The sequence below is a fragment of the Mycteria americana genome, chromosome 2, assembly GCF_035582795.1.
Source record: "Mycteria americana isolate JAX WOST 10 ecotype Jacksonville Zoo and Gardens chromosome 2, USCA_MyAme_1.0, whole genome shotgun sequence".
In the NCBI taxonomy this organism is placed as follows: Eukaryota; Metazoa; Chordata; class Aves; order Ciconiiformes; family Ciconiidae; genus Mycteria; species Mycteria americana.
In genome coordinates, this window is record NC_134366.1 from 160,252,110 (window position 1) to 160,266,573 (window position 14,464).

A 14,464-nucleotide genomic window follows, 5' to 3' on the forward strand; every position below is an offset into this window, starting at 1 on the left:
AATGAAGTCATTGTGTAGGAGGTTGTGTCCCTTAAACCTACAAGTGGACGCTTTCATTCAAGCATAAAGTAGTCATAACTCACAACATCGTAATTCTTCTTAGAGGATTTTATGTGCTCTATCACAGATGCATTGACTTAAGGCGTTAGCACATTTGGCTTATCTTTCCCTTACGTATTTGTGTATATATGGCCCTGCTTGGTGACGACCAATTTGAAAGTTGAGCTCAGATTTAACATGGCAATTTGCTCTATTGCTATAAATCTCTCTCACCCAAAAACAACTGCAGGAGGGGTGAGGAAAGGAGGGAAGTCCTGAGCACAGCCAATGCTATAAAAGTATCTCCTGAACTCTACTTTGAACTGCATTTTAGAAATACTTGAACCACCCGAAGCTTTAGAATCTCCACATCATCTCTCTCAGGTATTTCTGCAAACGTGCCAGGTTACAGCCAGAGCATTGTACCATCTTGGTCCTCTTGGTAGGAGAGAATTGCCATTACAGGACAACAGAAGCTATGGCTGTTTAAGAAATGACATTATAAAAGACATTTTAAGAATCTGAGTTATAAAAGCTGTGGTTCTAGTCTAAAGAATGAGTCCATTAAAGAAAGTGTCACTAGATGTTTCCGTGTTTATTATGTGCTAGTAACTCTGGGCTGAATGTGCTCAATTTGTGAGTACAAAGACATTTTTCTTCTAACAGCCAATCTTAAAAACTCAAGCTGGGATCTGAGAGGTGGGGTGGGTTTTTCATTCTCATACCTCATTACCAGTAAATGTCAATTAATATATACTTGCTTATGTAGTGTAACTGATCCTTATTATTCTATTTTTTAATCTTGAAACTGGTTTGAATACAAGAGCTAAAAAATGCAAACCAGATGACAGAGTTTATACGATGACCCAGCGCCTATACACCGTAACTCAGCATGCAGAGCACAAATCCAAAACATCTGACTGAAGCCACAAATGTTGCAAGACTAGTAACCAAGATAAACGGTGATGATACCACAGTTTAGAGTCAAACCCTCCCCAGACAACTGCATGGGTTGTTACTGTCCTCTGAACTCCTGCCAGTGTTTTTTCAGGAACGAGCTGCTCGGGGCTCAACGTATTATCCTAGACACAGTCACAAAAAGCCAGATAGGAAGGCTATTACCTCCCTACATTATCATATAGTATCTCTGTCATCACTTCCCTGGTGGCAAGCATACAGTATTGTGAATTTATACTTAACCTATGGCTTAAATGCTAGAAGGGCAGGAGTTTATCAAAATGGCTTTGAGCAACAACTTGTACTCCACCCACATGTGCTACAAGCCACCAGACCGGCTTAGATGAACCCAGCTTGGAGCTGCTGCCTCTCCCTGAGATCAAGGCAGGAAGCAGTTTAAGTCAGTAGCCATTCTGTAACGAAATGAGATTTTTAGAAGACTATCCTAAATTACAATTAGTTCATAATAATTAGCAAGGAACAACAACAACAAAAATAGCATTCATTCACTTAAAATGATTTTTAATGTTATAATGACTGGTACATAATTATACCAGAGAAGGGCTATTTAAAAGAGGGGAAAAAAAGATAACTTCAAAAGAAGAGAATTCATTTGGTGTTTATTTGCTTCAGGGTTCTAATTACTCTGGAAACCAGCAACCCTCCTGATAGGATTACTGACACAAACGCAACTGCAGCTGCAAGGAACGCTGAGCACATCAGTTTTTTAGCGCCATTAAAACAGTCCTCTATAAATACCAGATGCATCTATCTATCTATTACTCTCCCTTCTCAGCACTTATTAGCCGAGCAGTCGCAGAGCATATCACAAAAATGAAATGTGTAGCTGTGGCAGAACTGGCGCAGTAGAGCAAGTAATTTGTATCAGGCTGTATAAGAGTTTAAGTTTTATTATTAAGTATATGCCACAGATATACTAGCACCAGTTCATCTTTTTTTCCCCTTATAGTTCAGATTTACACACTTATTAATAAACTGCAGACAGTCATTTCAACACCCTCATTTAGCAGAATAAGCCGGTCAAATCTGGTCAGAGTCACATGGACTCCATGTGGCAAAGCAGAGAGCCCTGGCAACTTTAATTGTTGCCGTCTAGAGAAGATTTATGATGCTATCCATCCCGGTCCTAGCTAATAAATCACATCTTCCTCCAGTCTTCCGTGGATAGGTCGGACGAAAAAGGCTGGTAGGTCTCATTAGTGCTCCTGAAAGTGGCGCAGAGGTAGGAAGGGAGCCACGAAGCTCAGCATTGCTTTCGCTTTTGCCCACACGAATTCTCAGAGAATTGCTTTACCTGATGGGGTTTTGAAAAGCATTAAGAGGAGGATTTTTTCTCAGGATTAGAGGCTGGAGGGACTTGGAGCTGGCGTTCGGTTCTGGTCCCAGCACAGATTTCCCACGCAACCTAAAGCACGTGGTTTGGAGCCTCTGCGCCTCATCCTCCAAGGAGCAACCCTCAGACGATGCTTCCTACCATTTGTCTTGGTTAGGAGGTGAGCTCTTTAGGACAGCCACTGCCTTCTACTATGCATATGCAGCCATTCTCACCAGGGGCTGGCAGGTACAACAGCAATACAAAACAACAGCTAAAAGAGCAGGGAAACATCTTCAAATGTCAAGTTTTTGTATTCTGTCCCTCCCCTTTACTTTTCTAGAAAGCTAATAAGAAAAATCAACATCGCAGAACAGTTAGGCATTTCTTAGGTCCAACCTGAACATCATCAAGGAGAGAAAAGTAGGGATTTTCTGTAAATTAATACATTTATGAAAACACTCAGGAGGCAGGGAAATGCCAAACTGGCAGTTTCATTGAGATCAGCCTCTAATGGTGGAGAAATTAAAATTCTTACATTATACTCTTAATAACTGTATTATTTTAAGAACTGCAAGAGAGGAAGGGAGCCTACACTTACAACACTGCATGTGTCCTGAAGCCTGGCAAGACAAACCAGATGGGGCACAAGCAGCACACCAGTGAAGAAAAGGTGAGTTCTAATGATTTTTTCTGTCATTGTAGGGCAGCTCTGTAATGTATACAAATACATTGCTTGTCTAATTCATGTGAAAACATATTTACCTGTTAGTAATGAAAACATTCCCCTACTCCTCATGCCAAATGCATTCCCAACACAAAACAAAAAGAAGGTCTGTGCGCTAGAGCGTAATGTACGGTACAGTGGTCCAAGTTTAAATGAGCTGGCTCAAGAAAAGGAGCTACGGTAGCAGAGCACAAAGCTTTTCCTCCTGCAGGCAGACTCCTCTGAGCTCCCTGGTTGGATTCTGGTTCCCTGGTTCTCCACATCATGCTGCAGAAGGCAGTGCAGACATACCCGAAGACAATACAAACACAGCAGATGCAGAGACACAAGGAAACATTGAGACATTGGTCAGCAAGACAGCAAGCAGTCAGCACACTTCAGTAGCTCAAATGTTGGCAAACTTTCAGCCAGAGAGATACAGTCATCAGGTGGGATCTGAAGGAGACTGTGGAGTGACTTTGCGGTAGCTCTCAGGGAGCTCTTCCCAAGGAATAACATAGGTGATACCATCATTCAGACATGGGTGATGAGAGGTGGAATTGCAGCAATGGGGAATGACCTCGCCAGTCCATAAAAGCTGCCAGCGAGGGAGCGAGCCTAAGAAGGGCTGGAACAAAAGAGGAGCAGCTTAGGTTTCATATATACACAAGAATCAGGCCTGAAAAGGATTCCAATCACTTTGGGGGGGGCAGTTTCCCGAAGACTGCAGAAGTTCACTTCGCTTGTGCTTACAGGCATCACAGAGGCAGGTTCATAAAGACAGTAATACTGGCCTGAAAATATTTGAAATCTTCAATTATTTGAGTTGCATGTGTAACAGGAGGAAAAGACTGTATCATATCTTTGTTAATGACCTCATTAATGAAAACAGAATGAGACTCAGTGCTGCAAACCCTAATTGCTGGCTAACGCTTAAAATGGCAAATAGTACCTATTTCTTGAGCAGCCAGTCACATTAAGCACCATGCTTACTCCTTCCTCACATTTCCGAGATGATGTTCAGCTTTCGAAGGGGAAGTGAGGGAATGAGAATGCTGCCTGCAGCCTCATAATAGCTTCAGTTGTGAAAAAGACACAGCTTCATGATTTCCAAAGTTGCTATTTTTGTGCATGCTTGGAGAAAGCGCAGTTTAACAAAACTTCACAATCAGCGATTCTCACAAAACGTTTGGCATGTATTTGCCAGTTCTTTACTAAGCTAATTCATTTTTTAAAAGCAGCTTAGCAGAGATAACTGCTCAGATTTAGATTTGCATTCTTCTGTATGATATTCTTCAGTAGAAATGAAATACTTTGGAGATAAAAACAATCATATTGTTTCATTAGCCTGAAATATCTCAGATGGGGACAGCAATAAAAATAGATAGCTTTTAGATATGAGCACAGCAGAAAAACTATGTTTCATAGTGAGAGTTCAGAATGACTCTGGCAAATAACCTACTCTTCTAACAGAAGAAGTGTGAGTAAGGTCAGGTCAGGTCACGTGGACTGACTCGTTCAGCTGATGAAGGTCTTACTGCTCTTTGAGCTCTGTGTGTTGTGCATCCTAATACACTGAGTTTCAGTGCTTCCCAGTGGTTGCTTTATCTCATAGGAAAAAGCAAACACAGAGGCAAATGTTCCATAAACTCTAAAGACAGAGCAAACCTTATGATCTACGCACGTTATTTTCCCTGAAGGCAAGTCAAGCAGGATGCCATTCATGTGTAGGTGTCTCAGTGCGTTCTTCCTCCTTCAAACTTCTGATGAGACATCACTCCTGATAGGAAACATGTATGAATGTCCCTTTCTCCAAGTCATCATAAGATTTAAGGAAGGTTGTGCAAATCAGTGAGAGCCCCAAACCAGATTTTAATCACTGCTTGATTGAACTCCTAATGCATTCATTTCTTTGTAGAAAAGCAAAAAATTAATTTCATTAGAAAAACAGGCGTTTTAGAACCAAAGCGCTACCATATAAAGCAAGCAAGAGAACTCCAGACAAAATACTTCTTAACTCCTTTTCATCCTGGAAAGTTACTAAGACTTCACTAGAATACAACACCACAACCTGGTAAAGCTTTTCAGCATGCCCAGCAGAGCTGTGGCAGCCTATAAAGTCAACTCATTGGTATTAACATACAGGAGAGAACTTAGAACTGAAAAAAGAACTAAAACAAAATAAATGATATACTGAACTTCAGGAGCCTTTCAGATTCAAATGTTATTGGTGTATATCGCTGAGGTTTAATTTTTAAACTTCTGAGGTACATCAGAAGTTATTTTGGGAAGAACTTAACTTAAGCTATGAGGCACAAGCTGACATTTTGAGGTATCATCAGAAAGATTACAATGAAATGTTAAAGAGAAGAGCTATTCCCTCTAGGCCGACTGAAGCAGAAATGGCACATCCTCATCTCTCCAAGTCCACCACAAGCCCTAAATTGTACAACAGCACATTTCAATTATTCCCCTGCTTTCAGTGTGCTAAAAATAAGACTGACATCATAAACCAATTTTAACTAATATTATAAAGCTAAGTGCATGCCAGTGTCAGTAAATGAAACGTAAAATTAATTGTGCTGCAAAAGAGGAAAGCCTTGTGAAAGAATTCACTGTAGTAGTAAACGGTGAGCGCTTTGTATGCCCTCAAGGTCCACTGAAGTCATTACTACTTAGATGTCATGAAGACTAGTTTCACAAAGTCTTTTTCAGCATGATGTTCATAATTTATTATCAGACAGACACAAAAACCAGCTAGCCAAACCCCAAGACTCACTGAAGTTAGCTTCTCATGATTTCAAGGGGCAGTATTTGGCCTCGTACTTGCAGAAGGGAGGCTGTTTATAACAGAAGTTTTGACAGAACACAACATTGTCTACTCTAGAGAGACAAAAGGTATCATTTTCTGAAATAAATACAAATGTCATGTTCTCAAAACAGGCGATCATTAACCCAGAGAGCTGAAACTTGAACATGAAAGTAAACAGATGAGGGGGACTTTTGAAAACTGGCACTCAACGTATCAGCTTTCTACACATCCTCAAATCACTACTACTTACTTTCCTGGCCAAACAAGACTTGACTACTGTTAGCAATATACTCCCAGTGCAACTATGGATGGGTGAACTGACTTCTATATGCTACCTTCATGCCTTAATTACAACACTGTCAGGTAGAGTAAGTCTCTTTTGGTGGTGAATGCGTTAAGAAACAGGAGGCAGGTAGGTAAGGTTGGCAGGACAGCACAGCCAGGGGGGAAAAGGCACCTGGTAATTTGTAAATACAAAAAGAAAACAAAGAAGATGTTGAAATCCATAGGAGAGAACACATCCCTTTAGACTTCTTCCTCTTTTAAAGTCACTTTTTCCTCACAACAACTGCAGTTTTAAGTGGTTAATGAAGCAATAAAGGAGGACTGAATTTGATGCACAACAGTTTTAGGACCAGAAGCTGAAAGTACAGAGATAACTTGCTCCATGCTCCCCAAGGGCGTGCAAAATGCAGGTCTGAGTGAGTCACCGGACAGGCAGCGGAGTTCTGGGACACAAATGGCCAATTTAACAAGCATGCTAATGTCCACTGAAGGGAATGATAATTAGAAGTGCAAGCTGTGTCTTAGGGATGAGATGAAGAGACAAGGAGGAGATGCAGCTGTTTGGAAGGAAATGTGTTGAGCTGGGACCACTTTGTATCTCTTAACTGTGCTCTCTACTACAGAGATCCTGACTCTGCTACAAAAATATTGACCATACTGTTCTGGAAGATGGTTTCGAACCAATCTAAATATCACATTAATACATATGATATTTTTATATATAAAATATCATATGTATATATATATAAACATGGTCTTTGAACTCACTGTGTCTTTGTCCTATTCTGTGGAGGGGAATACTGCCCAATTTTTATATATAAAACATGGTCTTTGAACTCACTGTGTCTTTGTCCTATTCTGTGGAGGGGAATACTGCCCAATACACAGGGATGAACACTAACGAGTATTAGTAATATGCTGTGACTAGCTGGTGCTGGAGAACAAAGCAGCGTTAACAGCCTTGTTCCAAACACTGCTCTTGATCAAAGGAAGTTACACTAAATACGTATAACTGTAGCTGAGTTATAATGAGTAAGTGTAAGAAAAATACTTTTCAGAACATCTGTGGCCATGCTAAGACCCCCAGTTCCTCAAACACTTAGCTAGTGAGTAACTTTGCTCTTGTAAGGTCATACTTTGTGGTGTTTGTATGCCAAGGTATTTGCATATGCATTCACGTTTGAAGAACGGGTTCCTAACACCGTACCGCAGAACTCCATCAATATACATAATTTAACATGGCCATGTGAAATTTAGTTTAATATGCAAAGCAAAGATCACATGAAGTGATAAACATTTAATGCTAGCGGAGTTGAAGGTGACACACTACCATAAAATGGAAACATATAAAGCAGTATTTGTTCTTCCTGTCATCCTCTGCTAGACGACTTGATAACAAAATGACACACATGTATTTCCAGACTTAATCTGGATGCACAACAAAGCCTAAAATTTAAACTAACAGGCCCCAAGGATTTGGATCCAAGAATAGACTATGCCAAGAGAAAACAGTGAAATCTGATGATTACACTTTTCAGAAGAATGATCCCTCAAATGTGTCATGCCAAGATTATAAATGTAACCGAACCTTCCACAGAACCTTCAGGCAAAATTTAAAATAGAAACCTGCCTTTAAATACAAGAATTTCAACCTGAGCCAAAGCTGAGTATATTTTTCTGTAAAAACAATTTTTGGTAGCCTTTTATTTTCAGTGTATGAGTCATTAAAGTGACACTGTCCAGTAGTTTATTCTTGCTTACACCCATTTTAAACAATAATAATAATAATAATAATAATAATAATAATAATAATAATAATAATAATAATAATGTCTTATACCTACTGGAAAACCAACTTTCTTTCCCTACCAATTTTGACCTTTTCTGTTTGGGAGACATTGATTTTTTTTTTTACCGCCTGTGTTTCTAATGGAGCTTGAAATTAACACGGCTTTTTGTTTACCTCCTAATTTGTGCACCACCATCATCAGTGCTGTCAGCGCAGCTCTGGGAATAGGGCTTGTTTACTGCTTCTGCATAACCAGCAGAAGGAGCATAGGAGCAGAAAATAGGTTTGGTTTAGAGTTTTTCCTTTATTTTTTTTTTTTTTGCCCAGGTCCTTTTATAGGTTATATATTAACGATTTGAGTGATAATGTGGCCCATTTTGTCAATATTTCTTAAATGGAATATAGAAAGGCTTGAGCTAGCTCAGGGATATGTTGAATTCCTCTGGCATATATATCATAAAAAGTTGGTATTATTGTTGTGTCAGTCCAAAGCATCTGTTAGCCTTTTGCACAGTGGGAGTTTCAGCAAGACCTAGCACCGCCTGTCTAACGTGGAATACCAGCTAGAGAAGACCCACAGCAGCTCATTCTCTGAGTAGCTGCTTTGGCACAATGTCCCAATCTCTGCATTAAGACAGCCTCCAATATCAGAGCCCCCGAAGTGGTATAGGAACAATGTCATCTCCTCTACTCAGAGATGAATCAAATACTCAGGATCAGTACACAGGCTTGTATTCTTGCAGATCTGCAGCCTTACCATCTCTGTAAGAATAAGCTTATTTCTCTTGGTCACCACCAAAGTCCATGGGCCAGGGGCTGGTGACATACAAATTAATTTGAGTAAGTTACCATCCCATTTTCATGTCCTTCAGCAACTCTATGGTTGCTACATGATATGTCCAGTTAGTATTATAATAGGTCATTACATAATTGACATATCTGATATGCTATCAAACCATTAATATTGCCAACTAAAAATAACTCTATCCATTTTCCAGATATGACTATAAATTCTATGCACTAATTTTGTTTCAGTGCAAAGGTATGGACTACATGATCTGTGAAACCTCGCACCTGAAAAACCTGTTTTTCATTAGTATTCAACCTAGACTTTTTTCCCTAAGAAACTATGTGGTCCAAGGTGAGACAGAAAAATTCTATTCCCAAACATCCCCATGCCACGCCATCATTCACTCTTGTATGAATACTGGCATAATCTGTACGTGTAAGAAAACTACTTGTTCATAAAAACATTCTAAACAGTTGCTTTATTTTGTTTTTTAAACCAGATCCAGCTCTTCAAATATTATACCCACAAAACCATACAAGTCTGAGGACCTTCCTCAGCATAATCTCAATAACTTGAGTTTCTTGTTGTTCCTGCCAGAAACGTACCCCTCTTCCCCAAATTCAATGTAACCTCCTACTATGCTCCCCAGTTTCCTCTTGCTTATAATATACCATCTGATGATTCTCAGAATTTAATGCATTGATTCAATGCCTTTGATGATGTGCAACATATCCAACCATTAGGTATTCCTTAATAAAAATCACTCTTTGTTCCTTGTGAAGGATCAAGAGCTGTGTTTTAAACACAGTGATGTGGTATGTTGAAAATCATACCTTACCTGCTCTGTCAACTCTGCTTCTATGTCAAAATAATACCTTTTAGTTAACTCAAACATACAGTGTATTCCAGTTGTTTCTTCTTCTGTATTGTCTCCACTCCCCAGATGACTATCTTCTTGATTTCTGCTTGCATCTTCATGCCTAAAGCCTTTTTCCCCTATAGAAGGTCATTAAGTTTCAGAGGGGTTTTTTTCTGCATGAAGCTACCAAAATTAGTTTGTCTCTCAGCACCACCCTGTTCGCATCCCAGAGACTAAACAATTCTGCTTCCTCTGGAGACAGGAACTCAGAAAGGTCATCTCTTGACCCAACCAGACTGTGCATATGCACTCTGTGTCCCTTAGGTTGTCTCTGGGCTCAGTATAAATCACTATCAAGTAGTAGAAAGACGAAAGCTAATCTGATTTTTAATACACATCTCCTGGAAAACAAAAAAAAACCCAACAAAACCAAAACACCACAACAAAACAAAGCCTGAGGACTTAATTATTCTTCAGCTGAAGAAACCTGTAAGATATGAGCAAAAAAGAAAGCCCAAACAATGCAATTCCCAGCCTCCTAAATTGACCCTAAGAGGAAGCATCATATCCAAGGAGGAGAGGCTGACTAGCCTTGGAAAGTGAGTTGCTTGGCCTTTCGAGGAGAGCGGATGCCCTCGTGGGGCAGGATGGGGAGACTTGTCCATTAGTGGGCATGTTAGAAAAGCATATTCATTTCTTAAGCCATCCGATCTGATTTTAATAATCTGTTTACTTCTGGCTTCAGCTACATGGAAGCAAATGACAACAGAGACCACTAAGAGTCTCCTGAGCAATCCAGACTCAGTGGATTTTCTCAAAAATAGTTTAAATAAAAGATACTTGGACCACACCACAAGCACAGTAGGTCAATTTGGGACCTAACAGCGTCTCAGAGGAGAAATTTGCCTGCAGAAGATTAGGAAAGGATTCTCTCCTCTTCCTCTGTAACCATATAGTGGGAACCATTAATAGTAAACATTTGTCATCTCTTTGCAAATGAAATAAAAGGGCATCTCCTATTCTAACAACTCTGTGGTTAACACAGATGCCTGGAGTGATGGGATGTAGTGCTTTTCATTGTAATTGCTGTAGCATTGTACATCTGGTTAACCAGCTCATTTGGGCCACTGCCAAAGGCTGAATGTTGGTCTAAATGGACCATGGTCTGGCTGGGAAAACCAATCTCACATGTAGTTTATCCCTGAAGTTCAAAGGCAGATCTCTAAGCAGATCCCTGGTCCTATGCTCATAGGATTCAGATAAAGTTAGAAGTATGATGGAAGGACTTCCACAAGTGTTTAGTAAAGGTTTACTCAACTAAGTTGGTTTCAACAGCATGTGAATATTTACCAGGGCAGAAAATCAAAGGATCTTGAAGGCATAATCTTAAAATAATTAAAATCATTAAAGTTCATATTCTTAGCCACTGCTATTAGAATAATTGTCTTATAAATAGAATCATAGAATCATAGAATCATTTAGGTTGGAAAAGACCCTTAAGATCATTGAGTCCAACCATTAACCTAACACTGCCAAGTCCACCACTAAACCATGTCCCTAAGTGCCACATCTACACGTCTTTTAAATACCTCCAGGGATGGTGACTCCACCACTTCCCTGGGCAGCCTGTTCCAATGCTTGACAACCCTTTCAGCAATGACATTTTCCCCAATATCCAATCTAAATCTCCCCTGGCACAACTTGAGGCCATTTCCTCTCATCCTATCATTTGTTACTTGGGAGAAGAGACTGACCCCCACCTCTCTACAACCTCCTTTCAGGTAGATGTAGAGTGATAAGGTCTCCCCTCAGCCTCCTTTTCTCCAGGCTAAACAACCCCAGCTCCCTCAGCCGCTCCTCACAGGACTTGTGCTCTAGACCGTTCACCAGCTTCGCTGCCCTTCTCTGGACACGCTCCAGCACCTCAATGTCTCTCTTGTAGTGAGGGGCCTAAAACTGAACACAGTATTCGAGGTGCAGCCTCACCTGTGCTGAGTACAGGGGCATGATCACTTCCCTAGTCCTGCTGGCCACACTATTGCTGATACAAGCCAGGATGCCATTGGCTTTCTTGGCCACCTGGGCACACTGCTGGCTCATATTGAGCTGGCTGTCAACCAACACCCCCAGGTCCTGTTCTGCTGGGCAGCTTTCCAGCCACTCTTCCCCAAGCCCATAGCATTGCATGGGGTTGTTGTGACCCAAGTGCAGGATCTTGCACTTAGCCTTGTTAAACGTCATACAATTGGCCTCAGCCCATCGATCCAGCCAGTCCAGATCCCTCTGTAGAGCCTTCCTCCCCTCAAGCAGATCAACACTCCCACCCAACTTGGTGTCATCTGCAAACTTACTGAGGGTGCACTCGATCCCCTTGTCCAGATCATTGATAAAGATATTAAACAGAACTGGCCCCAGTACTGAGCCCTGGGAACACCACTTGTGACCAGCCACCAACTGGATTTAACTCCATTCAATACCATTCTTTGGGCCCAGCCATCCAGCCAGTTTTTTACCCAGCGGAGAGTATGCCCATCCAAGCCACGAGCAGCCAGTTTCTCAAGGAGAATGCTGTGGGAAACAGTGTCAAAGGCTTTACTAAAGTCTAGGTAGACAACATCCAGGGTAAGCCTGGTTTTATCCCTTTCCCCCTTCAAATGTAGTTTAAAGCTCTTTCAATGAGCCCTGCTAACTCCTGTGCAAAGATCCTTTTCCCCCTTTGAGACAGGCGTACCCCGTCTGTCGCCAGCAGGCCTGGTGTCGTGTAGACCAACCCATGATCAAAAAACCCAAAATCCTGCTGGTGACACCAGTCTCAGAGACAGGTACTGATCTGCTGGCTCATACTGTTTCTTCCTTCATCACTCCCTGCGACTGGAAGGATAGAGGAGGACACTGCTTGTGCTCCTGATCCCTCAGCCAGTCTCTCTTGGTTGCCCTCAGACTTGTAGTTGCAGCTTCATTGCTGCCCACTTGAAAAATCCATAATGGATAATGATCTGGGGGCCGTACCAGGGTAGGGAGTTTTCTTTTCACATCTTTTACCTGGGCCCCAGGGAGGCAGCAGACTTCCCTAAGAAGTGGGTCTGGTTTGCATATTTGGCCGGTTCCCTTCAGAAGGGCCGTGACAATGACCCATCTTTTTTTCTTTATGGAAGTGGTTTTGACACAGGGCGTAGGCCGACTTAACCTCAGCGACACCTCCAAGCTAGATGAACCATTGTCCTCATAGTTTGGTTCCTCATACCTATTACACAAGGGCACCTGGGAGGGTGGGTTAGTCACAGAGCAGACGCGCCTGCTGCGCCGGGCAGGAACTTGTCACCGTTACCCCTATCCCTTAAGTCACCGCGTTCAGCCAGGTGGAGTGAGGATAGGGAATCCTCCGTATCATGCGTCCTGTCTGCCTGTTGGGCCTGTCCCAGGGAAGGTAGGGTGCAATCCCAGTAGTCTGTCTCTCTCTCAGACTCCCTGATACTCCTCAACCTGCTCACCTCCTCCCGGAGCTCTGTCCCTAAGCGGAGGGGTTCCTCTACCTGGGCACACCTCCCACAGACGTGCTCACTGCTGCAGTCTGGTACTGGCACCAGAGCACGGCACACCCTGCGGCCTGGCACCCGGGTGCCAGCGTGTTCCCGCTGGAGCTCTGTCTGGGGAGCTGCGTCGGTCGTGGTGGGTGCAGAGCTTAGAGAGGCCATGGCTTCCTGTTGGGTGGATACCATTGCTCCCTGGTCGAGCTGGCAGAGCTTCAGCGCCAAATAGATTCATGCCAAATAGCTTCATGCCAAATAGATTCATGCATTTGTTTTCATTTCAATTTTTGTCAAAGACTGATGTACCAGAATGTTAATGTTATATAATTATATGTTCTGTAAATTAAAGCAGCATGGCATACTGGTTGGGAATAGCACATTTCGCACTTCATTACTTCTGCTGCAACTCAACCAATGTTAAGCTCTGAATTTTCTGTTTCCAGTAGTCAAGGTTTCTTTGGTTGTTACTTTTTAAAAAAGCATTTCTGTTCCATAGTTCTTTGCTGCTTATCCATAAGCTATACCGTCCTCAGTGACAGACATGTGGATGGTGATGGTGGAAATCTGGTGGTTTCCTCTAGTAACAAACAGAGATAACAGTGGAAGTGAACAGTAAGTTTGGGAAATGTATACGGGTATCACAGGGAGCACTGGAGATGGGACAGGACTGTCACCAGTGGCCCAAAGTTCAGAGTACCATGGAAATGTTACGGCCAATGGACCCAAAAGCCTGACTATTCTATTTTAAACTACAGCATGTGTCCCAAATTCATCAGATTAGGATAAATACCATGTTGCGAGATTGCTATCAGGTTGTGAAATTGTTAGGTGAATTTTTAAATACAGAAGATCATACAAACTGATCTGCAGAAACATATACAAAGAATATGCCTGGTGAATTAAGAGTCCTGAAATACTATTAACAACTATCTCCTACTTTGACACTTCTGAAAATGTAATTTGTACTGGCCCTTCAAACACACAATAACTACCAAGGAATGTGCATTTTTGCTGATATAGCTATGAAAAGATTAAAACAAGATGCCACCAAAATCCACATCTTACTTTACCTCTTAGCACATTTCCATGCTGATTAGGGGACAGTTTTGATACCAGTAGTAAGAACAGGAGAGAATAACTTTGATTTCTTCTGATTTGTACTGCAGAAGGAAGTCACAGCACTTTATAGACTTTTCATTTGTCTCACAAAATCCAGATTTGCTGAGTGCAAATTGGTAATGTTGTCAGAGTGACTGAGGTATGCAACTGTAAACATAAAAGAGAGTTTAAAGAGTTGTGGGTCACCTTTAAAAGATAAAAATCTTTTAATTTATTCATATGGGTTTAAGAATTTATGAATGATG

General features: G+C 41.5%; 1 protein-coding gene across 3 annotated transcripts in view; it reads right to left on the reverse strand.

Moving 5' to 3' along the window:
• SAMD12 (sterile alpha motif domain containing 12) overlaps positions 1-14,464 on the reverse strand; it is a 183,980-nt gene that overhangs the window by 47,396 nt on the left and 122,120 nt on the right. The window contains exons 5-6 of one of the 3 annotated variants that reach the window (XR_012774557.1): positions 4,720-4,815; positions 3,773-3,829 (exon numbers count right to left, since the gene is read on the reverse strand). The exons of the other annotated variants lie outside the window; for them this stretch is intronic. The gene's annotated coding sequence lies outside the window, so the exon portion shown is untranslated. Of the gene's footprint in view, positions 1-3,772; positions 3,830-4,719; positions 4,816-14,464 lie in introns of those variants that run through there. 3 annotated transcript variants of the gene reach the window in all.